The 15,958-nt window shown below is 38.8% G+C and overlaps 1 protein-coding gene across 5 annotated transcripts in view; it reads left to right on the top strand.

The window, feature by feature from the left end:
* The window catches only part of DRC11 (dynein regulatory complex subunit 11), a 172,218-nt gene that overhangs the window by 19,673 nt on the left and 136,587 nt on the right, over positions 1 to 15,958 (top strand). The window lies entirely within an intron of this gene.

The raw sequence follows: 15,958 nt of genomic DNA, 5'->3' as shown, positions 1-15,958 counted from the left end.
AATATCAGCTGTGCCCTACACTTTGTTAATATATGTTAGTATTCGTGGTCCTGAGAATGGGTTTGCCCTGATACAGCTGCCTTTTTTTGCGTGATCTCCATGGTGATTACTGAATCAGAGTTGAAAGGGTATATTACTTAGTTACTGCCACAAACTTAGCAGCTGCAACAACACACGTGTGTTACCTCGGTTTCTGTGGGTCAGGAGTCTGGGCTTGACTGAGTCTTCTGCCCAGAGGCTCACGGGCTGCAGTCAAGGTGTTGGCTGAGGATGGGGTCTCATCCTGAGGCTCAACTGGGGAAGGATCTGCTTCCACAGTTGTGTGGTTGTGGGCCGGATTCAGTTCCTGATGGGCTGCCAGACTGAACGCCTCAGTTTTTTTGCCAGTTGTTAGCTGGAGGTAGCCCCCAGCCCCTTGCCAAGTGGGCTTTCCATGTGGCAACTTGCTTCATCAGAGCTGGGGGACGGGGAGCTGCTTACAGTCCCACACAAATGATTATGGAAGTGGTAGGCATCACCTTTGTCCTATTCTGATGGTTATCAGCAAGTCGTAGGGTCCACCCCATGTTTTTTAAGACAAAAGTGATGAAAGTTATAGAGCGATACCCTGAATGTGGGACCAAATGCTATTTTTTCTATTTACAGTAATATCACTGATAAGATCTTCTAATTTACTTTAAATCCTAAGACCTCAGAAAAGAAAATTTAAATAGTCACGTTTTTGGTTGATCCCAGAACTCACTCTTTGCTCTTGCATCACTTTTATAATGGCCTGTTCTAAGTGACAGACGACGTGGTAAATCGTTTTAGAATAGCATATATTCTCCTCCAGCCCCGCATCCTGACTGCTCCACCTGCACTTCGGCCTCTGTGCATCACCTCTGTTGTCAGCACAGAATGGAAAACAGGAATTATTTTGTTTGAGGAAGGGATTCACCTCCGTGGTGCAGACACTTGGAAGAGCGTCTTTCCCTGGTGAAGGGGCGTACGCTCACTGCACCTGTGTGCGGAACCTCAATTGTGACGTCCAGGCTTTATTATCTTAAAAAATATGGTGACTCATATCAGAGTGGCATATATGATTCAAGAAATACCCTGATTTCACCACCTGCATTCTTGATTTCTTTTTGATCTTTGAGTTTCAAAAATAAGTCAACATTAATTTTTAGAATTGAAAACCCCTAGGATCCCAGCCCATCTTTTATTTCTTGGTTGTTGAGGTGCCATGAGAATCAAATGGGTGAGTCCCTGTCAGTTGTTATAGATCTTTATGATTTCAAAACTGTGCTGGGTGCAATATGATTCAGCCATAAAAAGAGGGAAATCTTGACACATGCTACAGCATGGATGAACTTTGAGGACATTATGCTAAGTGAGACAAGCCAGTCACAAAAAGACACATGCTGTATGATTCCATCTTTATGAGGCATCTAAAGTTGTCAAACTCATAGAGACAGGAAGTAGAAGGTTGCCAGGAGCTCAGGGAGGGGCAATGAAGAGTAGTTCAATGGGTATAAAGTTTCAGTTTGCAAAAAAAAAAAGTTTTTCAGATCTGTTGTATAACAATATGAATATACTCAACACTACTGAATGGTATACTTACAAATGGCTAAGGTGATAAATTTTATGTTATGTGGTTTTCACCACAATTTAAAAATTGTTTTTAGTTCACTGAACATGGAAATGTATATTGAGATGGTTCTATAGGAATCATCACTATTCACTAATGGCCAAAAAATACAAGTTAAAAATTAAATGAGATACTGTATTTCATTGAATCTAAGATGTTATTCATTATAAGATACATCATGATCGAAAATAAAGGAAAATGTTCGGGCAAATAAACCAAAACACATCCCTGATTGTAATATACAGCCATCCCTGTATATTTAACATTTCAGATATGTTAAACCATGAAAAATATGTATGTTAGAACTGACGATAGAAGGCAAGTTGTATCTGTCTTATTGGGGGAAAAGTTTTTTTATGTTACATTGGAAAAATCAATATCGTTAAAATAACCACGCTACCCAAGGCAATCTGTAGATTCAGTGCAATCCCTATCAAATTACCAATGGCATTTTTCACAGAACTAGAACAAAAATTTTTTGAATTTATATGGAAACACAAAAGACCTCGAAGAGCCAAAGCAATCTTGAGAAAGAAAGACGGAGCTGGAGGAATCAGACCCCCCTGACTTCAGACTATACTACAAAGCTACAGTAATCAAAACAATATGGTCTTCACACAAAAACAGACACATAGATCAATGGAACGGTATAGAAAGCCCAGAAATAAACCCACGCACCTTGGTTCAATTAATCTATGACAAAGGAGGCAAGAATATACAATGGAGAAAAGACAGTCTCTTCAATAAATGGTGCTGGGAAAACTGGACAGCTACATGTAAAAGCATGAAATTAGAACACTCCCTAACACCATACACAAACATAAACTCAAAATGGATTAAAGACCTAAATGTAAGATCAAGTTATAATTATTGACAAGAGTGTGATGAGATGCTTATTCTCATACACGGTGAGCTAAATTGATTCAGCTTTTCTGAAAGAGGCAACACAATCATTAAAATATATCCTTCCCCCTGAGTTCTAGTTCTAGCTTAAAGAAATCATCAGAAATAAAGGTTTATGTGCATAGACGTTTCCTACAGTGTTGTTTTTAATAACAAAAAATTGGAAATACACAATCCTAGTGTTCTAGAGTAGGGATGGAGTTAAATGATTTATGGTGGACCTACCTTAAAGTAGTGATAGACCACCATTAAAAAAATATGTTTATGACTCATTTTTGATGTGAAAATGCTCAGAGTGAAAATACAGGATTTAGAATTATACATATAATAGGATTTCAACTAAATACATACACACATACATGCACATACAAAGGAAAGAAAGTTTATATCGTGCTCCTTTTTTCATGTCGGAACTTTGGAAGTTTTTTGTTTTAATTGTATTTTCCAAAATGTTTAAATTTTACTGCATTAACTGGAAAAAAAAAGGCACACATTTAAAACTAAAAGCAAACAGCCATAGAATATTATCAATTTTTTCTATTCAGATCTCCAAATTGTTTGGTGTATGTACGGAGGTGGACAGGTTATGATACAGAATTGTTTCTCTGTTCTACCCATTAGAGACACAGAAATATGAGATGTAATGATAAAAGCAATGGTTATCTCCAATTTTCTACTTTAAAAATTAAACTAGCGGTCAGAAGATTCAATCTAAGATAATCTAACTTTAACATGAAATTTTATGTAAGCAGCAGTTTGACTCAACCACTTCCATTTAATTTAATTCAGCCGACATTTACTGAATATGATGCGTAACAGGCCAGAAACTTAGGGAATGGCCAAATGCTATTTTTTTAACCTAAGGTTTTAATGGCTTACATTGGTACCACATAAAGATAGAGTAACATGTTTTTTACTGTAATTTTTCTGTTTTACTTTGTCGTTTGTATATGCTGAGCTCAAATAAAGGAACTCTGTTTTAATGTTTCAGCAGTACAGAGTTTGGATAGTAAAAAGAGGACAGCTTGTCTGTTTCATATTAAATGCGACTTTCTCCAGTTTGCTTTTTTTCCAAGCATGTCTTCTCTTGGTATTACGTGTTCTATGAAATTTTACACCATTGAGAAATATATGGATTCAGTTTTTAAAAGAATGGTATCTTCTGTTTGCTGGCTGATAACCATAAAAATCCATTACCCCAAATCCTGGGAATGTTTTCAATTAACTACATTTTTCACTATATCACTAATTAAGATAGTGTCTACTCATTTTTAAAATTTCATTTTTCCATTATTTTACTTTGTTACATCATATCAGTGTATAAACCATTGACTTCTCTGATCAAAACAGTATTTGTATCTTTGTGGGAAGCTTGACCTATTTCCAGGGGTGACTATTTAGTAACAGAAACGAGAATTAGAGCAAAAGACATCATTATGTCCTCAGTTCCTGACTAAATGTTGCCTTTACCATTGTCAAATAAATTATTTTTTGATATTGCCATTTTAAATATTTATATTCTAAAATCTACAAAGGAAAACAAATAGCACTCTAAAAATTCATGTGCAGTTATTTTAATTGGCAGAGCCAACAGAGTGGATGAAGGAGGACACTTAATGAATGTAATACATTTCATTCTGTGGGTCCCTTTGAAATAATGTGTCGTACAGCCATGACCATGGTGTATTTTATGTTACCCTGAAGCTATCAATGTTTGCATTATAATAAAGAACACTAGGGGACACTTATTAAACACGAAGAACTGTCACTTTGAAATGCATCAGCTAAATCCTCAAAACACCATAGCACCCTGCTCACTTTCAAATTCTAACATGAAACAAGCTACCTTATAGATTATTTTTTGGTCAATAAATTAGACTCATTTCTTATTCACAAGTATCCCCAGGTAGGAGCTTGGGCACGCAATGAATGCTCCCGAAAGGCGGCTCCCTCCTAAGGCTCCCCTTGGTCCGGGGCCCTCAGGGGCTCCTCTTTGGGAACTGCTGTCAAAGCCAAAATGAGTGAAGGATCAAAGTGAAGCGGTCTTTACGATCACACTTTGATTTCAACCCCAAACCATGGCATCCAGCTTGGTCCTGTGCATTATTCATTATATTTGGCTCCAAATGACCTTTGGTTGTTTCTAGAAGCAAATGTATTAAAAAACAGATTTGCCATGATTTATGGGGTTTTGTTTTGCTTTGTTTTAGTTTTATTTTACTTTTTTTTAAATGTTTATTTCAGCTTTTTTTTTTTTTAAACTTTGGGTTTATTTTATTTATTTATTTATTTATTTATTTATTTATGGTTGTGTTGGGTCTTCGTTTCTGTGCAAGGTCTTTCTCTAGTTGCGGCAAGCGGGGGCCACTCTTCATCGCGGTGCGCGGGCCTCTCATTATCGCGGCCTCTCTTGTTGCGGAGCACAGGCTCCAGACGCGCAGGCTCAGTAATTGTGGCTCACGGGCCTTGTTGCTCCGTAGCATGTGGGATCTTTCCAGACCAGGGCTCGAACCCGTGTCCCCTGCATTGGCAGGCAGACTCTCAACCACGGCGCCACCAGGGAAGCCCCTATTTCACTTTTAAATGCAAAAAAAAGGCTGTTTCCCTAAGTGTCTGGGGACAGCAGCATCTTAGAAATGAGTGCACGTCTCCCCTTGGCCTTTGAAGGGTTGGCCTGCCAGGTGGATGGAGAGGCAGGTGTCTGGGGTGGCCCCTCTACCACGTGGGTCGGGGGAGGGGACACTTTGAGCCACTCACTCACCCTCCCCCTGAGCCTCAGTTTCTCCTTCTGTAAGAGCAGGATAGTGCTACCTATTTCACAGAGCTGTTAGAAGGGCTTCCGGACCCAGCCTAGAGCTTAGACGGGTTGCCTTCAAGGAATGGTGGCTGATGGTCATCGTCTTGGAAAATTACATCACTTTGTCCCGATAACTGAATGATTTTGTACAAAGGAAAACTATCACGATGCATCATGACATCTCTATGTAACAAAACAAAATATTTCAAAATAAGTTGTTGCCTAACACATGCATGCCGCTGATTTCAAAATATAAACTAACTTGGCCCTTGTTACTTGCTGCTCGTGTTACCGACCAGGATTCTTAGCCTCCTTAATCAATAGAAATTGATAAGAGGCCCGAAGAAATTCAGGCTAGGCTCTATTGGGGCCCCTGCTGCAGCTGGAGGGGGCGAAAACAAGTAACGGTGCCCTTGCTCACTCCCTGAGTGCGGGCGAGCTGGTTCCTTGTAGGAGGTGAGGGTAGGGGTGTGTCCAGGGGTTGGGCTAGAGAGGTGGCTTAGTTGTTTTGCCCACCCCTTTGGTGGTGTGGTGTGCTGGGGGCATGCTCAGCACCCTGCTTTTGCTCCCGACACCCTGATTTTGCTCCCGGCTCCTCAGAAGTGGCAGTTGGGCTTTGGGTCTTTATGTATCTGGTTGTCCATGATTCGCCCCAACTGTGCATGCACGCAGTTATTTTTAGTCCCTTATAGTTTCTTTGTTTTTTGTTGCTGGAGGAGACGTTTGTCCAGGTGCAAGCACTGCAGCAAAGGGTCCCAGGTCCCAGCCTGTCTCACTCAGATTTATGAACTTGAAATTAGTCTATTAAAAGTGCGATCTGGAAAAGCAGTGCCATTGGAACAGCCCAACAGGGTCCGAGTCTTACCCAGCTGCAGAGGGAGAATTCGGAGATCCCTAGGGCAGCGGGCACTGCCCACCACGTACACTGTGTGTGTTGCACCAGGAACATGTTTGCAAACCAGGAAAAGCAGTGCTCCTGATACAGGCATGCATGAAAGGCTCTTAGGTTGAGCAAGGGAATCAGAGCCCGAGGAGGACACCCTGAATAATTTTTGTGATTCAAAAGTCCACCTCAAGATGCTTTGGGAAAAAAAGAAAACTCACCATTTTCTTTTCTGTTAAATGAGATCTTACAGTCTAGTTGACTGGGAACCTTTAGTTTGATTTTAAGTATTTTCTATTGAAGTATAATTGTCATGCAGGATCATATTAGTTTCAGGTATATATATATCATAGTGATTTGACATTTATGTACATTTTGAAATGGTCACCCCACAAAGTTATTACAATATTATTGACTATATGCCCTATGCTGTGCATTTCACTCCAGTGACTTATTTATTTTATAACTGAGAGTTTGTTTCTCTTAATCCCTTTCACCTACTTCTCCTGGCATCCCCCCCCCGCCCCCCATCCAGTCCCCCTCTCCCCTCTGGCAACCGCTTTGTTCTCTGTAACAATGAGTCTGTTTCGGTTTTGGTTTGATGTCCATGGGTATTGATTTTTAAATTCCACGTATAAGTGAAATCATACGGTATTTGTGTTTCTCTGTCTGACTTATTTCACTTAGCATAATACCCTCCAGGCCCATCCATGTTGCCACAAATGGCAAGATTTCATTCTTTTTTATGGCTGAATAATATTCTCTATGGAGTTAAATGATTTATGGTGGACCTACCTTAAATGGCAAGATTTCAAAAGGCAAGATTTCATTGCCATTAGATGGCAAGATTTCATTCTTTTCTATGGCTGAAGATTTGGCAAGATTTCATTCTTTTTTATGGCTGAATAATATTCCATTGTGTGTGTGTGTGTGTACTATATATATATTCATTTATTCATCTTCTTTATTCATTCATCTATGGACGGACACTTAGGTTGCTTCCATATGTCAGCTATCATAAATAATGCTTCAGTGAACACGTATCTTTTCGAGTGAGTGTTTTTGTTTTTTTCAGATAAATACCCAGAAGTGGGATTGCTGGATGGTATGGTAGTTCTATTTTTAATTATTTGAGGAATCTACACACTGTTTTCCATAGTGGCTGCACCAGTTTACATTCCAGCAGTGTAAAAGGGTTCCCTTTTCTCCATATCCTCACCAACACTTGTTATTTTTTTTGGCTTTTTGATAATTGCCAGTCTGACAGGTGTGAGGTGATATCTCATTGTGGTTTTGATTTTCATTTCCCTGACGATTAGTGATGTTGAGCATCTTTTCATGTGTCTCTGTTGGCTGTCTGTATGTCTTCTTTGGAAAAAGGCCTGTTTATGTCATCTGCTCATTTTTTAATTGGGCTGTTTGTTTTTTGACATTAAATTGTGTAAGTTCTTTATATATTTTGAATATTAACCCTTTATCAGATACATAATTTGCAAGTATTTTCTCCCATTCAGTAGGTGGCCTTTTAGTTTTGTTGATAGTTTCCTTTGCTGTGCAAAAGCATGTAGTCTCATTTGTTTATTTTTGCTTTTGTTGCCCTTGCCTGCAGAGAGAAGTCCAAAATAATATTCAGATTGATGTCGAAGAGTTTACTGCCTTATGTTTTCTTCTAGGAGTTTTATGGTTTCAGGCCTTACATTAAAGTCTTTAATACATTTTTAATTTATTTATTTTTTTAACTCTTTATTTTTTTTTAATTTTTTTATCTTTTTGGCTGTGTTGGTTCTTCGTTGCTGCGCATGGGCTTTCTCTAGTTGCGGCGAGCGGGGCCTGCTCTTCATTGCAGTGTGCGGGCTTCTCACTGCAGTGGCTTCTCTTGTTGTGGAGCACGGACTCTAGGCGCACGGGCTTCAGTAGTTGTGGCGCGCGGGCTCAGTAGTTGTGGCTCAGGGGCTCTAGAGCACAGCCTCAGTAGTTGTGGCGCACAGGCCTAGTTGCTCCGCGGCATGTGGGATCTTCCTGGACCAGGGCTCGAACCCGTGTCCCCTGCATTGGCAGGCAGATTCTTAACCACTGTGCCACCAGGGAAGTCCCTAATTTATTCTTGTATATGGTGTGAGATAGGGGTCCAGTTTCACTTTTTTGCATGTAGCTGTCCAGTTTTCCCACCACCATTTGTTGAAGAGACTGTCTTTTCTCCAATGGATGTTTGTGCCTCCTATGTGTGTCGTAGATTAACTGACCATGTGTGCGTGGGTTTATTTCTGGGAAGTATTTATTGTTATTCTTATTCTGCTTTATTCTTGCCCTGGGTCCCCAGGTCGTCAGAAACTCAATGAGCAAAACAATTCTCTCCCTTTAGTCACCTGATCCCAGGATCCTTTTACCCCTACTCTAGGGCAGGACATTTGCCCTTATTTATCTCAGATTAGGGCCCATTACAAAGTCCTTTACTGCAGCATAGTAGAATGGTTAAGGCCGGGAACTCTGGAGCCAGCCTGCCTGGGTTCAGATTCTGGTTTCACCATTTACTTGCTGTGTGAACTGAGGTGGTGTCTTGGCTTCTTGGTGCCTCGATTTCCACATATGCAAAATGGAGATAGTGCTAGCACCCAGGCAAAGATGTGTGTTAAGTATTAAAGAAATTGGTATCTGTAAAGCATTTAAAATAGTGTCTGACACACTGCACCCTGTGAGCACTAGGTAAGTGTTCACTGTTTTTTTATTTTTAAAGTTTTCTTTTTTTTTTTAATTAATTAATTTATTTATTTATTTTTGGCTGTGTTGGGTCTTCGTTTCTGTGCGAGGGCTTTCTCTAGTTACGGCAAGCAGGGGCCACTCTTCATCGCGGTGCACGGGCCTCTCACTGTCGTGGCCTCTCTTGTTGCGGAGCACAGGCTCCAGATGCGCAGGCTCAGTAGTTGTGGCTCATGGGCCCAGTTGCTCCGCGGCATGTGGGATCTTCCCAGACCAGGGCTCGAACCCGTGTGCCCTGCATTGGCAGGCAGACTCTCAACCACTGCACCACCAAGGAAGCCCCCACTCTTATTTTGTGAAATGGCTTATAATTGTGGGTTTAAATGCTCACATCACTCATATTTAAAAATGCTTATTAAATTGCCATTTTTTATCTATTTAAGTTGGCCAAGATCAAAATGGTTAAGGTCACAATGTTGGCAAGGTGTGGGAAAAAAGGCTCTGTCGTACACTGTTGGGGGGAAGAGTAAAGCAATCCTGCAACCTCTTTGCAAGGCAGCTCAGCAATATCCATTAAAATTACAAATGTATATTTTTGAAAAGTATGATCTATAATACCCGTAAAAAACCATTTTCAGACAAACAATTTTAAGCCAGAAGAAACCTATCAGTGAAGAGATACAAGAAAGCATACAGGGTAAGAGCAGAGATTCTGGAGGTACATGCTTTGGGTCAAAGCCCCAGTGTGCCACTTCCTGGCTGTGTGACCCTGAACAAGTTCTTTGACCTCTCTGTGCCTCAGTTTCTGCATATATAAAATGAAGATAGTAATGGTACTCATACATAGGCTACTTATTATGAGGAATAAATTAGTTAATATTTGTAAACCAGTTAAAATAGTGTCTCGCAAACTTTAAGTGCTGTGGAAGTGTTTATTTTAAAACATTTTTAAAGAATGTAGGACACAAAAGTAGCAAATTTGGCTCCCACCACTAATCGATTACAGGCTCAACTATACAGTTCTATTCCAGCTCTTAATTAAGCAAATCTTAAAACTACTACAAGTTTCTAGAAAGTAGATTTAACGGGCTAGAAATTGCTCTATTTTTAATTGTTTTGCACCCATTTGAAGTTGTGGCATCCTAAAATAAAGATTTACCATAGCTGTAGTATGAGCAGAGGGCAAAAGAAAACCATCGGCCGGCTTCCCTGGTGGTGCAGTGGTTAAGAATCCTCCTGCCAATGCAGGGGACAGAGGTTTGATCCCTGGTCCGGGAAGATCCCACATGCCACAGAGCAACTAAGCCCATGCACCACAACTACTGAGCCTGCACTCTAGAGCTGGCGAGCCACAACTACTGAGCCCATATGCTGCAACTACTGAAGCCCATGTGCCTAGAGCCCGTGCTCCACAACAAGAGAAGCCACCGCAATGAGCAGCCCGTGCACCACAACGAAGAATAGCCCCCGCTCGCGGCAACTAGAGAAAGCCCGCCCACAGCAATGAAGACCCAACGCAGCCAAAAATTAAATAAATAAATAAATAAATTTTTAAAAATTAAAAAAAAAAAAAAGAAAACCATCAGCTCTGACTCTCCCCACAACTTCTTTTCCACTTCTTCTTGCTGGGTTCTTCTTTCTGAGTAGATGTGTTTATATAAACACAGATATACAAGTATAGATATATTACTGTGAAATTAAATGGTGAAACAAAAGAGCTTATTTTTATAAACTGGGGAACGTCCACACACACGCACACGCACGCACACGATCTTAAAACGGACCAACCGAAGAGCAGTTTACTCCACAGCATGAGGCATTCCACGTGTAAAATTAGCGCAGGAAGCGCGCAGCGCAAGCCCATGGGCTGATGGGGCGGCTCTGAGTGCTCCCTAATGATGACTGACCGGGGGCTGTGTGGAGCTGATTAATCTCTGCACTGACCACGGCGGTCATTTGTTGGAATAGACCCTCTCCCTTCCCCTCACTGCTCCCTCCTCGCCTTAAGTTACTACAGTACCCCCAAGACCATGAGCTCCTCCAGGAAGTCGCCAGCATTAAATCACTTATTTGCAAGGGGATTTGTGACTGATAAATTGAACAGATTGTCATTTGGACAAATGTCCATTTTATCTTACTAATTTGACCAAGGATTTTTAAAGGCAAAGCCCATCAAACATTAGATAAGCATTTTAAGTTAATGGACCATGGAGTCCTATTTCTTCACAAACCCAGGAGTCATCATCTTATGTCCTATTTTTACAGCAACATCAATTATTAATATGTATATTTTTGCTGACGGAGGACCATGCTATAAACTTAGGTTTCGTTAACCAGTTCTGGGTCATTAACTGTGGAAAGCTTGTAAATATAATGGTTTATTCACATGGGAAGCCTTCATTAAGATGCATTATTCTACAGCTGATGTATTTCCATATATAGTATATTATTGTGTTCTCTATTTCCCTTTAATATTCGTAATTTATTTTTCAATGAGTTGCTGTTTATGTGGTGAGTTAACAAATTTGAATGCCATATGACCAAAGTTGCTAAACAGGAAAAAGATGTTTTAGCCCAAAGGAAAAGCTACTCATTAACATAAGAATCTAAATATATTATAACCTTCAAATTCAAAAGCAACTAGCGAAAGAAGCTACAAATGACCCCAAATGTATTTTTGTCAGAGAAAGTCTATCTCAAGCAACACGCATGAATACACACATATTAACAGCCCAGCGTGGTGTAATAGGAGAAACACAGACCCGGAGGAATCCAGAAACCTTATTGCCAGCTTCTTCATTCACATAGGATGGCTTGGGAGAGTCATTAAGTGATGGACCTCAGTCCCCATCTGTTCAATGGGATAATCAGGTCCTTACTTCTGTCTCAAATGATGGATGTAACATCAGTAAAGAAATGTAGAGAAAGAAGGTGTGGGACAGAGTGCCATGCCAATTACAAAAAATCTGATGAGCGCTGGGAGACTTCTGTTTCACTTGTAGATCATGGACGTGTTATGAAGTTGGCTGAACACTTTGTGTAGAGCTTTGCCAGGACACCAGTCAGAGTCGCCTACTCATTAATTCACTTTTAGGGATTCAAAGGGGAAAAGGCCCAGCTAAAATATAGTTTGTATGTGTGAATCTATGAAAAAAATATGCTATGATTTACCATAAGAACAATGTAGTGGGGGGATTTCATATGATTCACTGATAAAAAATCATAACATTAAAGCAAGACTTCAAGACAATTTTACACGTTCATCAGAGACAAAGAAATTTGGGTCATTTGTAGCAGAGATGCATTTGAACATCTTCACGAAAACAATGGACTTTAGGGTAGTCATTGGAGAGATCAGATAAAAATCTCTGTGTGAATTATAAACTTCTATTTCATAACACTAGGAATGTAAGACATTACCTGAAAAATATGAGAATTGGATACTTCTTTAAATGATTAAATAAAGGGAATTCTTATCTCTTTATTTTGACACAAAGTAGATAATATAAAGTCATGGCTTTGAGCACATACATCTTGAGTCAATTTAGATCACTGGCTTTTAACATTGTTCTTTAAAATGATTCTGTAATTCTCATTCTAGATCCACTTTTAAAGTAGTTTTAGGGGGTTTTCCCTATCAAGAGTTGTACATTCTCACCTTCTCATTATACTAAACTTAGACAATTTGCTTAGTTTGTTACACATTCTAATACATATTTTTATCAAGTATTATATGTGTGATTTTCTTTTCATTTTTTTCCCACCTGGCTTTATGTCATTAAGTGGATGCTATATTCTGACAGCATCTCAATTGTGGATTCAAGTAGAGAAGTCACAAACCAAAACAATGGTCACATTCCCACCAACAGTGCAAGAGGGTTCCCTTTTCTCCACACCCTCTTCAGCATTTGTTGTTTGTAGATTTTCTGATGATGCCCATTCTAACTGGTGTGAGGTGTTACCTCATTGCAGTTTTGATTTGCATTTCTCTAATAATTAGTGATGTTGAGCAGCTTTTCATGTGCCTGTTGGCCATCTGTATGTCTTTTTTGGAGAAATGTCTATTTAGGTCTTCTGCCCATTTTTTGATTGGGTGGGTTGTTTGTTTTTTTAATATTGAAGTGCATGAGCTGTTTATATATTTTGGAGATTAATCCTTTGTCCATTGATTCATTTGCAAATATTTTCTCCCATTCTGAGGGTTGTCTTTTCATCTTGTTTATAGTTTCCTTTGGTGTGCAAAAGCTTTTAAGTTTCATTAGGTCCCGTTTGTTTATTTTTGTTTTTATTTCCATTACTTTAGGAGGTGGGTCGAAAACGATCTTGCTGTGATTCATGTCAAACAGTGTACTTCCTATGCTTTCCTCTAAGAGTTTTATAGTGTCTGGTCTTACATTTAGGTCTTTAATCCATTTTGAGTTTATTTTTCTGTATGGTGTTAGGGAGTGTTCTAATTTCATTCTTTTACGTGCAGCTGTCCAGTTTTCCCAGCACCACTTATTGAAGAGACTGTGTTTTCTCCATTGTATATCCTTGCCTCCTTTGTCATAGATTAGTTGACCATAGGTCATAAATCAAGCCTTAGGAAATTGAAATCGTATCTAGCATCTTTTCCAACACAACACTATGAGATTAGAAATAAATTACAGGGAAAAAAATGTAAAAAACACAAACACATGGAGGCTAAACAATACGTTACTAAATAACCAAGAGATCACTGAAGAAATCAAAGAGGAAATCAAAAATACCTAGAGACAAATGACAACAAAAACACGGCAATACAAAACCTATGGGATGCAGCAAAAGCAGTTCTAAGAGGGAAGTTTATAGTAATACAATCCTACTTCAAGAAACAAGAAAAATCTCAAATAAACAATCTAACCTTACACCTAAAGGAACTAGAGAAAGAAGAACAAACAAAACCCAAAGTTAGTAGAAGAAAAGAAATAAAGATCAGAGCAGAAATAAATACAAACAAAGAAAACAATAGCAAAGATCAGTAAAACTAAAACCTGGTTCTTTGAGAAGATAAACAAAATTGATAAGCCATTAGCCAGACTCATCAAGAAAAAAAGGGAGAAGACTCAAATCAGTAGGATTAGAAATGAAAAAGGAGAAGTAACAACTGACACTGCAGAAATACAAAGGATCATGAGCGATTACTACAAGCAACTATATGCCAATAAAATGGACAACCTGGAAGAAATGGACAAATTCTTAGAAAAGCATAACCTTCCGAGACTGAACCAGGAAGAAATAGAAAATATAAACAGACCAATCACAAGCACTGAAATTGAGACTGTGATTAAAAATCTTCCAGCAAACAGAAGTCCAGGACCAGATGGCTTCACAGGTGAATTCTATCAAACGTTTAGAAAAGAGCTAACACCCATCCTTCTCAAACTCCTCCAAAAAATTGCAGAGGAGGGAACACTGCCAAACTCATTCTACAAGGCCACCATCACCCTGATACCAAAACGAGACAAAGATACTACAAAAAAAGAAAATTACAGACCAATATCATTGATGAATAAAAATGCAAAAATCCTCAACAAAATACTAGCAAACAGAATCCAACAACACATTAAAAGGATCATACACCATGATCAAGTGGGATTTATTCCAGGGATGCAAGGATTCTTCAATATATGCAAATCAATCAATGTGATACACCATATTAACAAATTGAAGAATAAAAACCATATGATCATCTCAACAGATGCAGAAAAAGCTTTTGACAAAATTCAACACCCATTTATGATAAAAACTCTCCAGAAAGTGGACATAGAGGGAACCTACGTCAACATAATAAAGGCCATATATGACAAACTCACAGCAAACATCATTCTCAATGGTGAAAAACTGAAAGCATTTCCTCTAAGGTCAGGAACAAGACAAGGATGTCCACTCTCACCACTATTATTTAACATAGTTTTGGAAGTCCTAGCCATGGCAATCAGAGAAGAAAAAGAAATAAAAGGAATACTTGGAAAAGAAGAAGTAAAACTGTCACTGTTTGCAGATGACATGATACTATACATAGATAATCCTAAAGATGCCACCAGAAAACTACTAGAGCTAATCAATGAATTTGGTAAAGTTGCAGGATACAAAATTAATGCACAGAAATCTCTTGCATTCCTGTACACTAACAACAAAAGATCAGAAAGAGAAATTAAGGAAACAGTCCCTCTTCTTTTTCTTTATCATCATCATTTTAGGCTTTGCAGGCCATATGGTCCCTGTCCCAACTATTCAGTGTGGCCGTTGTAGTGTGAAAGCCACCATAGACAGTATGTAAATGAATGGGCATGGCTGCGTTCCAATAAAACTTTATTTACGAAAATAAGCAGTGGGCCAGGTTTGAGTCGTGTGCTATAGGTTACCAAACCTTTTTCTAGAGCAGTTAGTTTTTCCTCAAACTTGGATATTATCAGAATCACTTGAAGACTTTCCCAAACTACTAGTTTCTTGCTTCTTCCTCACCCCCAGGATGGAACTGGGAATCCATATTTTTTTTACTGCTTTTCAGAATTTTGAGGAAAAACATGAACTTGGAAAAAATAACTCACTGGTATATTTGGAGATGTGTTGCATCTAAAATAATTTCCCTGAACAAAGTGACTACTAAAAATAAGAAAGGAGCAAATATAATATAAAATAAGAAGGAATTTTGGGAAGATAAGAGCACGCTCAAAAAAGCAGAACAATAATAACCCCTCTAAAATTCTAAATAAATCCAAATAATAAATGGACATAACTCAAAACCAAATTAATTGTGAAAGATAAAGATAGAGAAATCTTCTGTAACATAGTGCAAGCAAGTAAAGGAGAGATGGAAAATACAAGAGAAGAGGTCAGATCAATCTGGTGCTCTGCCATTTATGTAATATTTGTTGCAGGGAGAAAAATGGAGAAAAAGAAATAATAGAAGGAAAATTTACAGAGGAGAAGACATAATTCTTTATATTGAAAGGACCCACCAAATGGAGAATGTGATGAATGAAGAAATGCTCACACCTAGATTCATTTTGATAAACTTTGAAAA

Source organism: Balaenoptera physalus, assembly GCF_965194825.1.
Source record: "Balaenoptera physalus genome assembly, chromosome: 6".
Classification (NCBI taxonomy): domain Eukaryota; kingdom Metazoa; phylum Chordata; class Mammalia; order Artiodactyla; family Balaenopteridae; genus Balaenoptera; species Balaenoptera physalus.
Note: the sequence above shows the minus strand (reverse complement) of the source record. Positions and strands in the feature narration are given on the sequence as shown.